The sequence below is a fragment of the Acipenser ruthenus genome, chromosome 44, assembly GCF_902713425.1.
Source record: "Acipenser ruthenus chromosome 44, fAciRut3.2 maternal haplotype, whole genome shotgun sequence".
In the NCBI taxonomy this organism is placed as follows: domain Eukaryota; kingdom Metazoa; phylum Chordata; class Actinopteri; order Acipenseriformes; family Acipenseridae; genus Acipenser; species Acipenser ruthenus.
The window spans coordinates 3625050-3638470 of record NC_081232.1 but is presented as its reverse complement, the minus strand read 5'-3'; the positions used below and the strand labels follow the sequence as shown (position 1 = coordinate 3638470).

General features: G+C 40.1%; 29 non-coding genes and 14 pseudogenes across 29 annotated transcripts; all 43 read right to left on the bottom strand.

Moving 5' to 3' along the window:
- Window positions 1–106: 106 nt before the first annotated feature.
- On the bottom strand, window positions 107–215 carry LOC131715446 (5S ribosomal RNA; annotated as a pseudogene).
- A 100-nt stretch (window positions 216–315) lies between these two features.
- On the bottom strand, window positions 316–434 carry LOC131716610 (5S ribosomal RNA). Its single transcript, XR_009315497.1, has one exon. It is a non-coding gene; the product is annotated as a 5S ribosomal RNA (ribosomal RNA).
- A 114-nt stretch (window positions 435–548) lies between these two features.
- On the bottom strand, window positions 549–667 carry LOC131710032 (5S ribosomal RNA). Its single transcript, XR_009311897.1, has one exon. It is a non-coding gene; the product is annotated as a 5S ribosomal RNA (ribosomal RNA).
- A 114-nt stretch (window positions 668–781) lies between these two features.
- On the bottom strand, window positions 782–890 carry LOC131715444 (5S ribosomal RNA; annotated as a pseudogene).
- Window positions 891–990: 100 nt separating this feature from the next.
- Window positions 991–1109, bottom strand: LOC131710914 (5S ribosomal RNA). Its single transcript, XR_009312797.1, has one exon. It is a non-coding gene; the product is annotated as a 5S ribosomal RNA (ribosomal RNA).
- A 114-nt stretch (window positions 1110–1223) lies between these two features.
- LOC131710031 (5S ribosomal RNA) lies at window positions 1224–1342 on the bottom strand. Its single transcript, XR_009311896.1, has one exon. It is a non-coding gene; the product is annotated as a 5S ribosomal RNA (ribosomal RNA).
- Window positions 1343–1456: 114 nt separating this feature from the next.
- Window positions 1457–1565, bottom strand: LOC131715443 (5S ribosomal RNA; annotated as a pseudogene).
- Window positions 1566–1679: 114 nt separating this feature from the next.
- On the bottom strand, window positions 1680–1788 carry LOC131715441 (5S ribosomal RNA; annotated as a pseudogene).
- A 100-nt stretch (window positions 1789–1888) lies between these two features.
- LOC131716609 (5S ribosomal RNA) lies at window positions 1889–2007 on the bottom strand. The gene has a single exon (XR_009315496.1). It is a non-coding gene; the product is annotated as a 5S ribosomal RNA (ribosomal RNA).
- A 100-nt stretch (window positions 2008–2107) lies between these two features.
- LOC131715335 (5S ribosomal RNA) lies at window positions 2108–2216 on the bottom strand (annotated as a pseudogene).
- A 114-nt stretch (window positions 2217–2330) lies between these two features.
- LOC131716608 (5S ribosomal RNA) lies at window positions 2331–2449 on the bottom strand. Its single transcript, XR_009315495.1, has one exon. It is a non-coding gene; the product is annotated as a 5S ribosomal RNA (ribosomal RNA).
- A 112-nt stretch (window positions 2450–2561) lies between these two features.
- Window positions 2562–2680, bottom strand: LOC131716607 (5S ribosomal RNA). Its single transcript, XR_009315494.1, has one exon. It is a non-coding gene; the product is annotated as a 5S ribosomal RNA (ribosomal RNA).
- A 100-nt stretch (window positions 2681–2780) lies between these two features.
- On the bottom strand, window positions 2781–2899 carry LOC131710913 (5S ribosomal RNA). The gene has a single exon (XR_009312796.1). It is a non-coding gene; the product is annotated as a 5S ribosomal RNA (ribosomal RNA).
- A 114-nt stretch (window positions 2900–3013) lies between these two features.
- LOC131710030 (5S ribosomal RNA) lies at window positions 3014–3132 on the bottom strand. The gene has a single exon (XR_009311895.1). It is a non-coding gene; the product is annotated as a 5S ribosomal RNA (ribosomal RNA).
- Window positions 3133–3246: 114 nt separating this feature from the next.
- LOC131714648 (5S ribosomal RNA) lies at window positions 3247–3355 on the bottom strand (annotated as a pseudogene).
- A 114-nt stretch (window positions 3356–3469) lies between these two features.
- LOC131715440 (5S ribosomal RNA) lies at window positions 3470–3578 on the bottom strand (annotated as a pseudogene).
- A 100-nt stretch (window positions 3579–3678) lies between these two features.
- On the bottom strand, window positions 3679–3797 carry LOC131716605 (5S ribosomal RNA). The gene has a single exon (XR_009315492.1). It is a non-coding gene; the product is annotated as a 5S ribosomal RNA (ribosomal RNA).
- Window positions 3798–3897: 100 nt separating this feature from the next.
- LOC131716081 (5S ribosomal RNA) lies at window positions 3898–4006 on the bottom strand (annotated as a pseudogene).
- A 114-nt stretch (window positions 4007–4120) lies between these two features.
- On the bottom strand, window positions 4121–4239 carry LOC131716604 (5S ribosomal RNA). The gene has a single exon (XR_009315491.1). It is a non-coding gene; the product is annotated as a 5S ribosomal RNA (ribosomal RNA).
- A 112-nt stretch (window positions 4240–4351) lies between these two features.
- Window positions 4352–4470, bottom strand: LOC131711927 (5S ribosomal RNA). The gene has a single exon (XR_009313816.1). It is a non-coding gene; the product is annotated as a 5S ribosomal RNA (ribosomal RNA).
- Window positions 4471–4570: 100 nt separating this feature from the next.
- On the bottom strand, window positions 4571–4689 carry LOC131716603 (5S ribosomal RNA). The gene has a single exon (XR_009315490.1). It is a non-coding gene; the product is annotated as a 5S ribosomal RNA (ribosomal RNA).
- Window positions 4690–4789: 100 nt separating this feature from the next.
- LOC131712218 (5S ribosomal RNA) lies at window positions 4790–4908 on the bottom strand. The gene has a single exon (XR_009314111.1). It is a non-coding gene; the product is annotated as a 5S ribosomal RNA (ribosomal RNA).
- Window positions 4909–5022: 114 nt separating this feature from the next.
- On the bottom strand, window positions 5023–5141 carry LOC131710029 (5S ribosomal RNA). The gene has a single exon (XR_009311894.1). It is a non-coding gene; the product is annotated as a 5S ribosomal RNA (ribosomal RNA).
- Window positions 5142–5241: 100 nt separating this feature from the next.
- On the bottom strand, window positions 5242–5360 carry LOC131716602 (5S ribosomal RNA). The gene has a single exon (XR_009315489.1). It is a non-coding gene; the product is annotated as a 5S ribosomal RNA (ribosomal RNA).
- Window positions 5361–5460: 100 nt separating this feature from the next.
- Window positions 5461–5579, bottom strand: LOC131716601 (5S ribosomal RNA). Its single transcript, XR_009315488.1, has one exon. It is a non-coding gene; the product is annotated as a 5S ribosomal RNA (ribosomal RNA).
- Window positions 5580–5693: 114 nt separating this feature from the next.
- On the bottom strand, window positions 5694–5802 carry LOC131716065 (5S ribosomal RNA; annotated as a pseudogene).
- Window positions 5803–5916: 114 nt separating this feature from the next.
- LOC131714647 (5S ribosomal RNA) lies at window positions 5917–6025 on the bottom strand (annotated as a pseudogene).
- A 100-nt stretch (window positions 6026–6125) lies between these two features.
- Window positions 6126–6254, bottom strand: LOC131713314 (5S ribosomal RNA; annotated as a pseudogene).
- A 100-nt stretch (window positions 6255–6354) lies between these two features.
- Window positions 6355–6473, bottom strand: LOC131716600 (5S ribosomal RNA). Its single transcript, XR_009315487.1, has one exon. It is a non-coding gene; the product is annotated as a 5S ribosomal RNA (ribosomal RNA).
- A 100-nt stretch (window positions 6474–6573) lies between these two features.
- Window positions 6574–6682, bottom strand: LOC131714645 (5S ribosomal RNA; annotated as a pseudogene).
- A 100-nt stretch (window positions 6683–6782) lies between these two features.
- Window positions 6783–6901, bottom strand: LOC131716599 (5S ribosomal RNA). Its single transcript, XR_009315486.1, has one exon. It is a non-coding gene; the product is annotated as a 5S ribosomal RNA (ribosomal RNA).
- A 100-nt stretch (window positions 6902–7001) lies between these two features.
- LOC131712876 (5S ribosomal RNA) lies at window positions 7002–7120 on the bottom strand. Its single transcript, XR_009314763.1, has one exon. It is a non-coding gene; the product is annotated as a 5S ribosomal RNA (ribosomal RNA).
- Window positions 7121–7234: 114 nt separating this feature from the next.
- Window positions 7235–7353, bottom strand: LOC131716598 (5S ribosomal RNA). Its single transcript, XR_009315485.1, has one exon. It is a non-coding gene; the product is annotated as a 5S ribosomal RNA (ribosomal RNA).
- A 100-nt stretch (window positions 7354–7453) lies between these two features.
- LOC131713313 (5S ribosomal RNA) lies at window positions 7454–7582 on the bottom strand (annotated as a pseudogene).
- A 100-nt stretch (window positions 7583–7682) lies between these two features.
- Window positions 7683–7801, bottom strand: LOC131716597 (5S ribosomal RNA). Its single transcript, XR_009315484.1, has one exon. It is a non-coding gene; the product is annotated as a 5S ribosomal RNA (ribosomal RNA).
- A 100-nt stretch (window positions 7802–7901) lies between these two features.
- Window positions 7902–8020, bottom strand: LOC131716596 (5S ribosomal RNA). The gene has a single exon (XR_009315483.1). It is a non-coding gene; the product is annotated as a 5S ribosomal RNA (ribosomal RNA).
- A 100-nt stretch (window positions 8021–8120) lies between these two features.
- Window positions 8121–8239, bottom strand: LOC131716594 (5S ribosomal RNA). Its single transcript, XR_009315481.1, has one exon. It is a non-coding gene; the product is annotated as a 5S ribosomal RNA (ribosomal RNA).
- A 100-nt stretch (window positions 8240–8339) lies between these two features.
- Window positions 8340–8458, bottom strand: LOC131712875 (5S ribosomal RNA). Its single transcript, XR_009314762.1, has one exon. It is a non-coding gene; the product is annotated as a 5S ribosomal RNA (ribosomal RNA).
- Window positions 8459–8572: 114 nt separating this feature from the next.
- LOC131716593 (5S ribosomal RNA) lies at window positions 8573–8691 on the bottom strand. Its single transcript, XR_009315480.1, has one exon. It is a non-coding gene; the product is annotated as a 5S ribosomal RNA (ribosomal RNA).
- Window positions 8692–8791: 100 nt separating this feature from the next.
- LOC131710216 (5S ribosomal RNA) lies at window positions 8792–8910 on the bottom strand. Its single transcript, XR_009312085.1, has one exon. It is a non-coding gene; the product is annotated as a 5S ribosomal RNA (ribosomal RNA).
- A 100-nt stretch (window positions 8911–9010) lies between these two features.
- Window positions 9011–9129, bottom strand: LOC131711773 (5S ribosomal RNA). The gene has a single exon (XR_009313661.1). It is a non-coding gene; the product is annotated as a 5S ribosomal RNA (ribosomal RNA).
- Window positions 9130–9243: 114 nt separating this feature from the next.
- Window positions 9244–9362, bottom strand: LOC131710716 (5S ribosomal RNA). The gene has a single exon (XR_009312598.1). It is a non-coding gene; the product is annotated as a 5S ribosomal RNA (ribosomal RNA).
- A 114-nt stretch (window positions 9363–9476) lies between these two features.
- On the bottom strand, window positions 9477–9585 carry LOC131716308 (5S ribosomal RNA; annotated as a pseudogene).
- Between the last annotated feature and the right edge of the window lie 3836 nt (window positions 9586–13421).

Here is a 13421-nt window from a genome sequence, read left to right as displayed (position 1 = left end):
TTCTGCTTTCATGACTTTTATGTTTAGTGAGCTGGGGGTGATTCCTCCAAAATTTCCTTTTGTCCTCCTCACATTTCAATTGTAAAATGTAATTACAAAAATGTAATGCCTGCAGCACTTGATATTCCCAGGTGGTCTCCCAACCAAGTACTAACCAAGCCCAACATTGCTTAGCTTCTGAGATCAGGCTTATTCAAGGTGGTGTGGCCGCAGGCGATTGCATTTCTGCTTTCATGACTTTTATGTTTAGTGAGCTGGGGGTGATTCCTCCAAAATTTCCTTTTGTCCTCCACACATTTCAATTGTAAAATGTAATGCCTGCAGCACTTGATATTCCCAGGTGGTCTCCCATCCAAGTACTAACCAAGCCCAACATTGCTTAGCTTCTGAGATCAGACGAGATCAGGCTTATTCAAGGTGGTGTGGCCGCAGGCGATTGCATTTCTGCTTTCATGACTCTTATGTTTAGTGAGCTGGGGGTGATTCCTCCAAAATTTCCTTTTGTCCTCCTCACATTTCAATTGTAAAATGTAATTACAAAAATGTAATGCCTGCAGCACTTGATATTCCCAGGTGGTCTCCCATCCAAGTACTAACCAAGCCCAACACTGCTTAGCTTCTGAGATCAGACGAGATCAGGCTTATTCAAGGTGGTGTGGCCGCAGGCGATTGCATTTCTGCTTTCATGACTTTTATGTTTAGTGAGCTGGGGGTGATTCCTCCAAAATTTCCTTTTGTCCTCCTCACATTTCAATTGTAAAATGTAATTACAAAAATGTAATGCCTGCAGCACTTGATATTCCCAGGTGGTCTCCCAACCAAGTACTAACCAAGCCCAACATTGCTTAGCTTCTGAGATCAGGCTTATTCAAGGTGGTGTGGCCGCAGGCGATTGCATTTCTGCTTTCATGACTTTTATGTTTAGTGAGCTGGGGGTGATTCCTCCAAAATTTCCTTTTGTCCTCCACACATTTCAATTGTAAAATGTAATGCCTGCAGCACTTGATATTCCCAGGTGGTCTCCCATCCAAGTACTAACCAAGCCCAACATTGCTTAGCTTCTGAGATCAGACGAGATCAGGCTTATTCAAGGTGATGTGGCCGCAGGCGATTGCATTTCTGCTTTCATGACTTTTATGTTTAGTGAGCTGGGGGTGATTCCTCCAAAATTTCCTTTTGTCCTCCTCACATTTCAATTGTAAAATGTAATTACAAAAATGTAATGCCTGCAGCACTTGATATTCCCAGGTGGTCTCCCATCCAAGTACTAACCAAGCCCAACACTGCTTAGCTTCTGAGATCAGACGAGATCAGGCTTATTCAAGGTGGTGTGGCCGCAGGCGATTGCATTTCTGCTTTCATGACTTTTATGTTTAGTGAGCTGGGGGTGATTCCTCCAAAATTTCCTTTTGTCCTCCTCACATTTCAATTGTAAAATGTAATTACAAAAATGTAATGCCTGCAGCACTTGATATTCCCAGGTGGTCTCCCAACCAAGTACTAACCAAGCCCAACATTGCTTAGCTTCTGAGATCAGGCTTATTCAAGGTGGTGTGGCCGCAGGCGATTGCATTTCTGCTTTCATGACTTTTATGTTTAGTGAGCTGGGGGTGATTCCTCCAAAATTTCCTTTTGTCCTCCTCACATTTCAATTGTAAAATGTAATTACAAAAATGTAATGCCTGCAGCACTTGATATTCCCAGGTGGTCTCCCAACCAAGTACTAACCAAGCCCAACATTGCTTAGCTTCTGAGATCAGGCTTATTCAAGGTGGTGTGGCCGCAGGCGATTGCATTTCTGCTTTCATGACTTTTATGTTTAGTGAGCTGGGGGTGATTCCTCCAAAATTTCCTTTTGTCCTCCACACATTTCAATTGTAAAATGTAATGCCTGCAGCACTTGATATTCCCAGGTGGTCTCCCATCCAAGTACTAACCAAGCCCAACATTGCTTAGCTTCTGAGATCAGACGAGATCAGGCTTATTCAAGGTGGTGTGGCCGCAGGCGATTGCATTTCTGCTTTCATGACTCTTATGTTTAGTGAGCTGGGGGTGATTCCTCCAAAATTTCCTTTTGTCCTCCACACATTTCAATTGTAAAATGTAATGCCTGCAGCACTTGATATTCCCAGGTGGTCTCCCATCCAAGTACTAACCAAGCCCAACATTGCTTAGTTTCTGAGATCAGGCTTATTCAAGGTGGTGTGGCCGCAGGCGATTGCATTTCTGCTTTCATGACTTTTATGTTTAGTGAGCTGGGGGTGATTCCTCCAAAATTTCCTTTTGTCCTCCACACATTTCAATTGTAAAATGTAATTACAAAAATGTAATGCCTGCAGCACTTGATATTCCCAGGTGGTCTCCCATCCAAGTACTAACCAAGCCCAACATTGCTTAGCTTCTGAGATCAGACGAGATCAGGCTTATTCAAGGTGGTGTGGCCGCAGGCGATTGCATTTCTGCTTTCATGACTTTTATGTTTAGTGAGCTGGGGGTGAGCTCCAAAATTTCCTTTTGTCCTCCACACATTTCAATTGTAAAATGTAATTACAAAAATGTAATGCCTGCAGCACTTGATATTCCCAGGTGGTCTCCCATCCAAGTACTAACCAAGCCCAACATTGCTTAGCTTCTGAGATCAGACGAGATCAGGCTTATTCAAGGTGGTGTGGCCGCAGGCGATTGCATTTCTGCATTCAAGACTTTTATGTTTAGTGAGCTGGGGGTGATTCCTCCAAAATTTCCTTTTGTCCTCCACACATTTCAATTGTAAAATGTAATGCCTGCAGCACTTGATATTCCCAGGTGGTCTCCCATCCAAGTACTAACCAAGCCCAACATTGCTTAGCTTCTGAGATCAGACGAGATCAGGCTTATTCAAGGTGATGTGGCCGCAGGCGATTGCATTTCTGCTTTCATGACTTTTATGTTTAGTGAGCTGGGGGTGATTCCTCCAAAATTTCCTTTTGTCCTCCTCACATTTCAATTGTAAAATGTAATTACAAAAATGTAATGCCTGCAGCACTTGATATTCCCAGGTGGTCTCCCATCCAAGTACTAACCAAGCCCAACACTGCTTAGCTTCTGAGATCAGACGAGATCAGGCTTATTCAAGGTGGTGTGGCCGCAGGCGATTGCATTTCTGCTTTCATGACTTTTATGTTTAGTGAGCTGGGGGTGATTCCTCCAAAATTTCCTTTTGTCCTCCACACATTTCAATTGTAAAATGTAATTACAAAAATGTAATGCCTGCAGCACTTGATATTCCCAGGTGGTCTCCCATCCAAGTACTAACCAAGCCCAACATTGCTTAGCTTCTGAGATCAGGCTTATTCAAGGTGGTGTGGCCGCAGGCGATTGCATTTCTGCTTTCATGACTTTTATGTTTAGTGAGCTGGGGGTGATTCCTCCAAAATTTCCTTTTGTCCTCCTCACATTTCAATTGTAAAATGTAATTACAAAAATGTAATGCCTGCAGCACTTGATATTCCCAGGTGGTCTCCCAACCAAGTACTAACCAAGCCCAACATTGCTTAGCTTCTGAGATCAGGCTTATTCAAGGTGGTGTGGCCGCAGGCGATTGCATTTCTGCTTTCATGACTTTTATGTTTAGTGAGCTGGGGGTGATTCCTCCAAAATTTCCTTTTGTTCTCCACACATTTCAATTGTAAAATGTAATGCCTGCAGCACTTGATATTCCCAGGTGGTCTCCCATCCAAGTACTAACCAAGCCCAACATTGCTTAGCTTCTGAGATCAGACGAGATCAGGCTTATTCAAGGTGGTGTGGCCGCAGGCAATTGCATTTCTGCTTTCATGACTCTTATGTTTAGTGAGCTGGGGGTGATTCCTCCAAAATTTCCTTTTGTCCTCCACACATTTCAATTGTAAAATGTAATGCCTGCAGCACTTCATATTCCCAGGTGGTCTCCCATCCAAGTACTAACCAAGCCCAACATTGCTTAGCTTCTGAGATCAGGCTTATTCAAGGTGGTGTGGCCGCAGGCGATTGCATTTCTGCTTTCATGACTTTTATGTTTAGTGAGCTGGGGGTGATTCCTCCAAAATTTCCTTTTGTCCTCCACACATTTCAATTGTAAAATGTAATTACAAAAATGTAATGCCTGCAGCACTTGATATTCCCAGGTGGTCTCCCATCCAAGTACTAACCAAGCCCAACATTGCTTAGCTTCTGAGATCAGACGAGATCAGGCTTATTCAAGGTGGTGTGGCCGCAGGCGATTGCATTTCTGCTTTCATGACTTTTATGTTTAGTGAGCTGGGGGTGAGCTCCAAAATTTCCTTTTGTCCTCCACACATTTCAATTGTAAAATGTAATTACAAAAATGTAATGCCTGCAGCACTTGATATTCCCAGGTGGTCTCCCATCCAAGTACTAACCAAGCCCAACATTGCTTAGCTTCTGAGATCAGACGAGATCAGGCTTATTCAAGGTGGTGTGGCCGCACGCGATTGCATTTCTGCTTTCATGACTTTTATGTTTAGTGAGCTGGGGGTGATTCCTCCAAAATTTCCTTTTGTCCTCCACACATTTCAATTGTAAAATGTAATGCCTGCAGCACTTGATATTCCCAGGTGGTCTCCCATCCAAGTACTAACCAAGCCCAACATTGCTTAGCTTCTGAGATCAGACGAGATCAGGCTTATTCAAGGTGGTGTGGCCGCAGGCGATTGCATTTCTGCTTTCATGACTTTTATGTTTAGTGAGCTGGGGGTGATTCCTCCAAAATTTCCTTTTGTCCTCCACACATTTCAATTGTAAAATATAATGCCTGCAGAACTTGATATTCCCAGGTGGTCTCCCATCCAAGTACTAACCAAGCCCAACATTGCTTAGCTTCTGAGATCAGACGAGATCAGGCTTATTCAAGGTGGTGTGGCCGCAGGCGATTGCTTTTCTGCTTTCATGACTTTTATGTTTAGTGAGCTGGGGGTGATTCCTCCAAAATTTCCTTTTGTCCTCCACACATTTCAATTGTAAAATGTAATTACAAAAATGTAATGCCTGCAGCACTTGATATTCCCAGGTGGTCTCCCATCCAAGTACTAACCAAGCCCAACACTGCTTAGCTTCTGAGATCAGACGAGATCAGGCTTATTCAAGGTGGTGTGGCCGCAGGCGATTGCATTTCTGCTTTCATGACTTTTATGTTTAGTGAGCTGGGGGTGATTCCTCCAAAATTTCCTTTTGTCCTCCACACATTTCAATTGTAAAATGTAATGCCTGCAGCACTTGATATTCCCAGGTGGTCTCCCATCCAAGTACTAACCAAGCCCAACATTGCTTAGCTTCTGAGATCAGACGAGATCAGGCTTATTCAAGGTGGTGTGGCCGCAGGCGATTGCATTTCTGCTTTCATGACTTTTATGTTTGGTGAGCTGGGGGTGATTCCTCCAAAATTTCCTTTTGTCCTCCACACATTTCAATTGTAAAATGTAATGCCTGCAGCACTTGATATTCCCAGGTGGTCTCCCATCCAAGTACTAACCAAGCCCAACATTGCTTAGCTTCTGAGATCAGACGAGATCAGGCTTATTCAAGGTGGTGTGGCCGCAGGCGATTGCATTTCTGCTTTCATGACTTTTATGTTTAGTGAGCTGGGGGTGATTCCTCCAAAATTTCCTTTTGTCCTCCACACATTTCAATTGTAAAATGTAATTACAAAAATGGAATGCCTACAGCACTTGATATTCCCAGGTGGTCTCCCATCCAAGTACTAACCAAGCCCAACATTGCTTAGCTTCTGAGATCAGGCTTATTCAAGGTGGTGTGGCCACAGGCGATTGCATTTCTGCTTTCATGACTTTTATGTTTAGTGAGCTGGGGGTGATTCCTCCAAAATTTCCTTTTGTCCTCCACACATTTCAATTGTAAAATGTAATTACAAAAATGTAATGCCTGCAGCACTTGATATTCCCAGGTGGTCTCCCATCCAAGTACTAACCAAGCCCAACATTGCTTAGCTTCTGAGATCAGGCTTATTCAAGGTGGTGTGGCCGCAGGCGATTGCATTTCTGCTTTCATGACTTTTATGTTTAGTGAGCTGGGGGTGATTCCTCCAAAATTTCCTTTTGTCCTCCACACATTTCAATTGTAAAATGTAATGCCTGCAGCACTTGATATTCCCAGGTGGTCTCCCATCCAAGTACTAACCAAGCCCAACATTGCTTAGCTTCTGAGATCAGACGAGATCAGGCGAGATCAGGCTTATTCAAGGTGGTGTGGCCGCAGGCGATTGCATTTCTTCTTTCATGACTTTTATGTTTAGTGAGCTGGGGGTGATTCCTCCAAAATTTCCTTTTGTCCTCCACACATTTCAATTGTAAAATGTAATGCCTGCAGCACTTGATATTCCCAGGTGGTCTCCCATCCAAGTACTAACCAAGCCCAACATTGCTTAGCTTCTGAGATCAGACGAGATCAGGCTTATTCAAGGTGGTGTGGCCGCAGGCGATTGCATTTCTGCTTTCATGACTTTTATGTTTAGTGAGCTGGGGGTGAGTCCTCCAAAATTTCCTTTTGTCCTCCACACATTTCAATTGTAAAATGTAATGCCTGCAGCACTTGATATTCCCAGGTGGTCTCCCATCCAAGTACTAACCAAGCCCAACATTGCTTAGCTTCTGAGATCAGGCTTATTCAAGGTGGTGTGGCCGCAGGCGATTGCATTTCTTCTTTCATGACTTTTATGTTTAGTGAGCTGGGGGTGATTCCTCCAAAATTTCCTTTTGTCCTCCACACATTTCAATTGTAAAATGTAATGCCTGCAGCACTTGATATTCCCAGGTGGTCTCCCATCCAAGTACTAACCAAGCCCAACATTGCTTAGCTTCTGAGATCAGACGAGATCAGGCTTATTCAAGGTGGTGTGGCCGCAGGCGATTGCATTTCTGCTTTCATGACTTTTATGTTTAGTGAGCTGGGGGTGATTCCTCCAAAATTTCCTTTTGTCCTCCACACATTTCAATTGTAAAATGTAATGCCTTCAGCACTTGATATTCCCAGGTGGTCTCCCATCCAAGTACTAACCAAGCCCAACATTGCTTAGCTTCTGAGATCAGACGAGATCAGGCTTATTCAAGGTGGTGTGGCCGCAGGCGATTGCATTTCTGCTTTCATGACTTTTATGTTTAGTGAGCTGGGGGTGATTCCTCCAAAATTTCCTTTTGTCCTCCACACATTTCAATTGTAAAATGTAATTGCAAAAATGTAATGCCTGCAGCACTTGATATTCCCAGGTGGTCTCCCATCCAAGTACTAACCAAGCCCAACATTGCTTAGCTTCTGAGATCAGACGAGATCAGGCTTATTCAAGGTGGTGTGGCCGCAGGCGATTGCATTTCTGCTTTCATGACTTTTATGTTTAGTGAGCTGGGGGTGAGTCCTCCAAAATTTCCTTTTGTCCTCCACACATTTCAATTGTAAAATGTAATGCCTGCAGCACTTGATATTCCCAGGTGGTCTCCCATCCAAGTACTAACCAAGCCCAACATTGCTTAGCTTCTGAGATCAGACGAGATCAGGCGAGATCAGGCTTATTCAAGGTGGTGTGGCCGCAGGCGATTGCATTTCTTCTTTCATGACTTTTATGTTTAGTGAGCTGGGGGTGATTCCTCCAAAATCTCCTTTTGTCCTCCACACATTTCAATTGTAAAATGTAATGCCTGCAGCACTTGATATTCCCAGGTGGTCTCCCATCCAAGTACTAACCAAGCCCAACATTGCTTAGCTTCTGAGATCAGACGAGATCAGGCTTATTCAAGGTGGTGTGGCCGCAGGCGATTGCATTTCTGCTTTCATGACTTTTATGTTTAGTGAGCTGGGGGTGATTCCTCCAAAATTTCCTTTTGTCCTCCACACATTTCAATTGTAAAATGTAATGCCTGCAGCACTTGATATTCCCAGGTGGTCTCCCATCCAAGTACTAACCAAGCCCAACATTGCTTAGCTTCTGAGATCAGACGAGATCAGGCTTATTCAAGGTGGTGTGGCCGCAGGCGATTGCATTTCTTCTTTCATGACTTTTATGTTTAGTGAGCTGGGGGTGATTCCTCCAAAATTTCCTTTTGTCCTCCACACATTTCAATTGTAAAATGTAATGCCTGCAGCACTTGATATTCCCAGGTGGTCTCCCATCCAAGTACTAACCAAGCCCAACATTGCTTAGCTTCTGAGATCAGACGAGATCAGGCTTATTCAAGGTGGTGTGGCCGCAGGCGATTGCATTTCTGCTTTCATGACTTTTATGTTTAGTGAGCTGGGGGTGATTCCTCCAAAATTTCCTTTTGTCCTCCACACATTTCAATTGTAAAATGTAATGCCTTCAGCACTTGATATTCCCAGGTGGTCTCCCATCCAAGTACTAACCAAGCCCAACATTGCTTAGCTTCTGAGATCAGACGAGATCAGGCTTATTCAAGGTGGTGTGGCCGCAGGCGATTGCATTTCTGCTTTCATGACTTTTATGTTTAGTGAGCTGGGGGTGAGTCCTCCAAAATTTCCTTTTGTCCTCCACACATTTCAATTGTAAAATGTAATTACAAAAATGTAATGCCTGCAGCACTTGATATTCCCAGGTGGTCTCCCATCCAAGTACTAACCAAGCCCAACATTGCTTAGCTTCTGAGATCAGACGAGATCAGGCTTATTCAAGGTGGTGTGGCCGCAGGCGATTGCATTTCTGCTTTCATGACTTTTATGTTTAGTGAGCTGGGGGTGATTCCTCCAAAATTTCCTTTTGTCCTCCACACATTTCAATTGTAAAATGTAATGCCTGCAGCACTTGATATTCCCAGGTGGTCTCCCATCCAAGTACTAACCAAGCCCAACATTGCTTAGCTTCTGAGATCAGAAGAGATCAGGCTTATTCAAGGTGGTGTGGCCGCAGGCGATTGCATTTCTGCTTTCATGACTTTTATGTTTAGTGAGCTGGGGGTGATTCCTCCAAAATTTCCTTTTGTCCTCCACACATTTCAATTGTAAAATGTAATGCCTGCAGCACTTGATATTCCCAGGTGGTCTCCCATCCAAGTACTAACCAAGCCCAACATTGCTTAGCTTCGGAGATCAGACGAGATCAGGCTTATTCAAGGTGGTGTGGCCGCAGGCGATTGCATTTCTGCTTTCATGACTTTTATGTTTAGTGAGCTGGGGGTGATTCCTCCAAAATTTCCTTTTGTCCTCCACACATTTCTATTGTAAAATGTAATTACAAAAATGTAATGCCTGCAGCACTTGATATTCCCAGGTGGTCTCCCATCCAAGTACTAACCAAGCCCAACATTGCTTAGCTTCTGAGATCAGACGAGATCAGGCTTATTCAAGGTAGTGTGGCCGCAGGCGATTGCATTTCTGCTTTCATGACTTTTATGTTTAGTGAGCTGGGGGTGATTCCTCCAAAATTTCCTTTTGTCCTCCACACATTTCAATTGTAAAATGTAATTACAAAAATGTAATGCCTGCAGCACTTGATATTCCCAGGTGGTCTCCCATCCAAGTACTAACCCAGCCCAACATTGCTTAGGTTCTGAGATCAGACTTATTCAAGGTGGTGTGGCCGCAGGTGATTGCATTTCTGCTTTCATGACTTTTATGAGTAGTAATATTACTATAGCTTCTGTCAAAATTTTGATTGATGAGGGGGGGTTGTATTTATGAATATATAATGAGGGGGCGGGTATTTATGAATTCATGAATATATAATGAGGGGGCGTGTATTTATGAAATTATGAATATATAATGAGGGGCCATGGATTTTATGATGGTTACAAGACAGATATGCTTATTGAATATAGGTTTTTTATATATATATAATATATTATATATATATATACCTATAAACTTCTGTTTATAAGATATGGACAAAAAAATCATGTTTAATATGTTATTTACGTAATCGGAATAGTGGGATACCCATGTTTTTATAAATGCTTATTTTAACTTATGCTTTGTGCAGACAACGTTAAAGTTTTTTTTTAGTTACATAAGACACAGTTAATGAAAAGAGAAAGTTTAAAAAATAAATTATTACAAAACAAAGAAAAAACAAAACAAAAAGAAGAAACGAAAACACAATATTCCCCATTTAAAAGCATGTAATCAAACATTATATACAGTAAAACTTGGAGTGTTTTGTCATTTTAAAAAGGGGGTCACAGAAATACATTATATATATATATATATATATATATATATATATATATATATATATATATATATATATATATATAGCCAGTTAATGAAAAGAGAAAGTTTAAAAAATAAATTATTACAAAACAAAGAAAAAACAAACAAACAAACATCTTATTCACCATTTAAACAAACATTATACACTGTAAAACTTGAAGTGTTTTTCAGAGTACAATTTCTGAAAAAGTGCTCGCTCGCTCTCTCTCTCTCATGCTCTCTCTTACCGTTTTCAAAAAACGCTACAGCCAGAATTCTCTCCCTCTCATTGCTTCCTCTCATTGCTTCTTCACTCTTCAAACTGCAACAGCTGAATGATTCCAAAAACTCGTTCTGTGCCTTAAATATGGGGGCGGTTCCTTTACTCAGCACATGCGCACAAAACACACACTCTGCGAGAATATGCGTCATTCAATTTTACACGTGATGAACAAGGGAGGGCTGGAGGGGCGGTGGGTCAGCATGTGCTGAAAACATGCCGACTGTGTTTAAAATGTTCGATCTGCTGATTGTACATTTTTCCTGTCCCAACCCTGTGGTTACGTTGGGGTTTGACAATTGAAATATACACGTTGTTACTTTTGCAATATCATCCATCCTGGAGTTGCGTAGTCTAGTTTTTATGGGTTTGGAAAACAGCTGGCTATCTCAACGCGCATACGTTTAAGCTCTGCTGGGTCCTAAAGCCCCAAATGTATTGTATAACTCCTATAATAATATAATTATTTAAAAACACGCTTTTTATTTTTACTTTACAGTAATTAACAACCCCTGTCATTTACAAATGTATTCATTAAACCCTTGTTTAGTTTAAATCCCTAAAAAAAAAAAGGGGTTTAAGAAAAAATATATACATTGAAAAAATGTCATATATAGCAAATAAGAGAATGAATGTATGTGTTTTTATCATCAACAGAATCCCACACACCCAAACTATTCTGCTGGTTTGTGGCAAATCATTAATACGTTTTACTGTTTCGATTTTTTGGTTTTTTCATTGTTTTTATTTTGCTTAAAACTAATGTTTGCACATCCAGATGTTATGACCCTTTATAATTTATATTTCAGATATTAACAATGGTAACTCATTATATATATATATATATATATATATATATATATATATATATATATATATATATATATATATATATATATATATATATATATATATATATATATAATGTAATAACCACGATCCAAGATGCCGGAGTATAACTTTAATCGCTGTGTCTTTTATTAGAAAACTACACATTAATGTTTTCTAACTAAGGAATTCCTAGACCGACTGCTAGCCTAGGAGATGGTAAGTATATAGAGCGCTACTGACCTCTAGTGGTATAACATGAGAATAGGTGCCATTCAATTTTACTCATAATGATCAGCCTGCGGAATATGCATGCTGAAAGCCGATAATAATTAGATAGGAAGATACTTTTGCAAAATCATCAATCTTGGAGTTGCATAGTCTAGTTTTTATGGGTTTGGAAAACAGGTGGCTATCCAGACCTTCAAAAGATTAGACAGAAATGTTTTCACCCGTGACTGCAGGGTCCTATTGCCCCAAATGTATTGTATTGATCCCTATAATAATAATCATTTAAACCACGTTTTTTTTTATTTTTTTTTATTTTTACTTTACAGTAATTAACAACACCTATCATTTACAAATGTATTCATTAAACCCTTGTTTAGTTTAAATCCCTAAAAAAAGGGGGTTTAAGAAAAAATATATACATTGAAAAAATGTCATATATAGCAAATAAGAGAATGAATGTATGTGTTTTTATCATCAACAGAATCCCACACACCCAAACTATTCTGCTGGTTTGTGGCAAATCATTAATACGTTTTACTGTTTCGATTTTTTGGTTTTTTCATTGTTTTTATTTTGCTTAAAACTAATGTTTGCACATCCAGATGTTATGACCCTTTATAATTTATATTTTAGATATTAACAATGGTAACTCATTATATATATATATATATATATATATATATATATATATATATATATATATATATATATATATATATATATATATATATATATATAATGTAATAACCCGAGATCCAGGAGGCCAGAGTATAACTTTAATCGCTGTGTCTTTTATTAGAAAACTCTCTGGGGAAAAAACTACACATTAATGTTTTCTAACTAAGGAATTCCTAGACCGACTGCTAGCCTAGGAGATGGTAAGTATATAGAGCGCTACTGACCTCTAATGGTATAACATGAGAATAGCAGCCATTTGATTTTACACATCAGCCTGAGGAATATGCGTGCTGAAAGCCGATAATAATTAGATAGGAAGATACTTTTGCAAAATCATCAATCTTGGAGTCACGTAGGCTAGTTTTAGTGTTTGGAAAACAGGTGGCTATCTCACTTGAATATACCGCTGCCTTCAAAAGATTAGACAGAAATGTTTTCACCCCCTTGACACTCCATGGCCCTAAAGCCCCAAATGTATCGTTTAGGTCCCTATAATAATAATCATTTAAACCACGCTTTTTTATTTTTACTTTACAGTAATTAACAACACCTATCATTTACAAATGTATTCATTAAACCCTCTTTTAGTTTAAATCCCTAAAAAAAGGGTTTTAAGAAAAAAATATATACATTGAAAAAATGTCATATATTTGAACAGACTCTTACACATGTAACCTATGCGGTCAGTATATATATATATATATATATATAGTACTCTACTAACTTCTAGGGGCATAACTTGATCAACAATATACATAAGCATTCATATTTTACTACAATAAATATATTAACTCAAATAGTCTAATGTAAACGTTTTTGATATGTGATGTGTGTGTGTGTGTGTGTGTGTGTAAGGACGTTTAAATATAAAACAGAAGACTGTGTATACATGTCAAACTGATAAAACTTTTTAAAATTAAATGTTAAACAAGGGTGAGAATATTTATTTGATTTTTACACACAATGAGCAGTACGGGTCCCGACGGTCGCAGCAAGCATGGCTGATGATGAAAATCTTTGACCACAGATGATTTTACATTTTTCCTAAAACCACCCCCACCTTCTGCCTTTTACTATATAAGCCCACGTCTCTGAACATGTAGCATTGCAGAAATCGTCAAGACCAAAAGCAAGCACCCAAACGCAATATAAATGGCTCAGGAAATGAACACGCCGAAGAATTTCGTACACGGAATGTGACGTTATGTTTTAATGCATA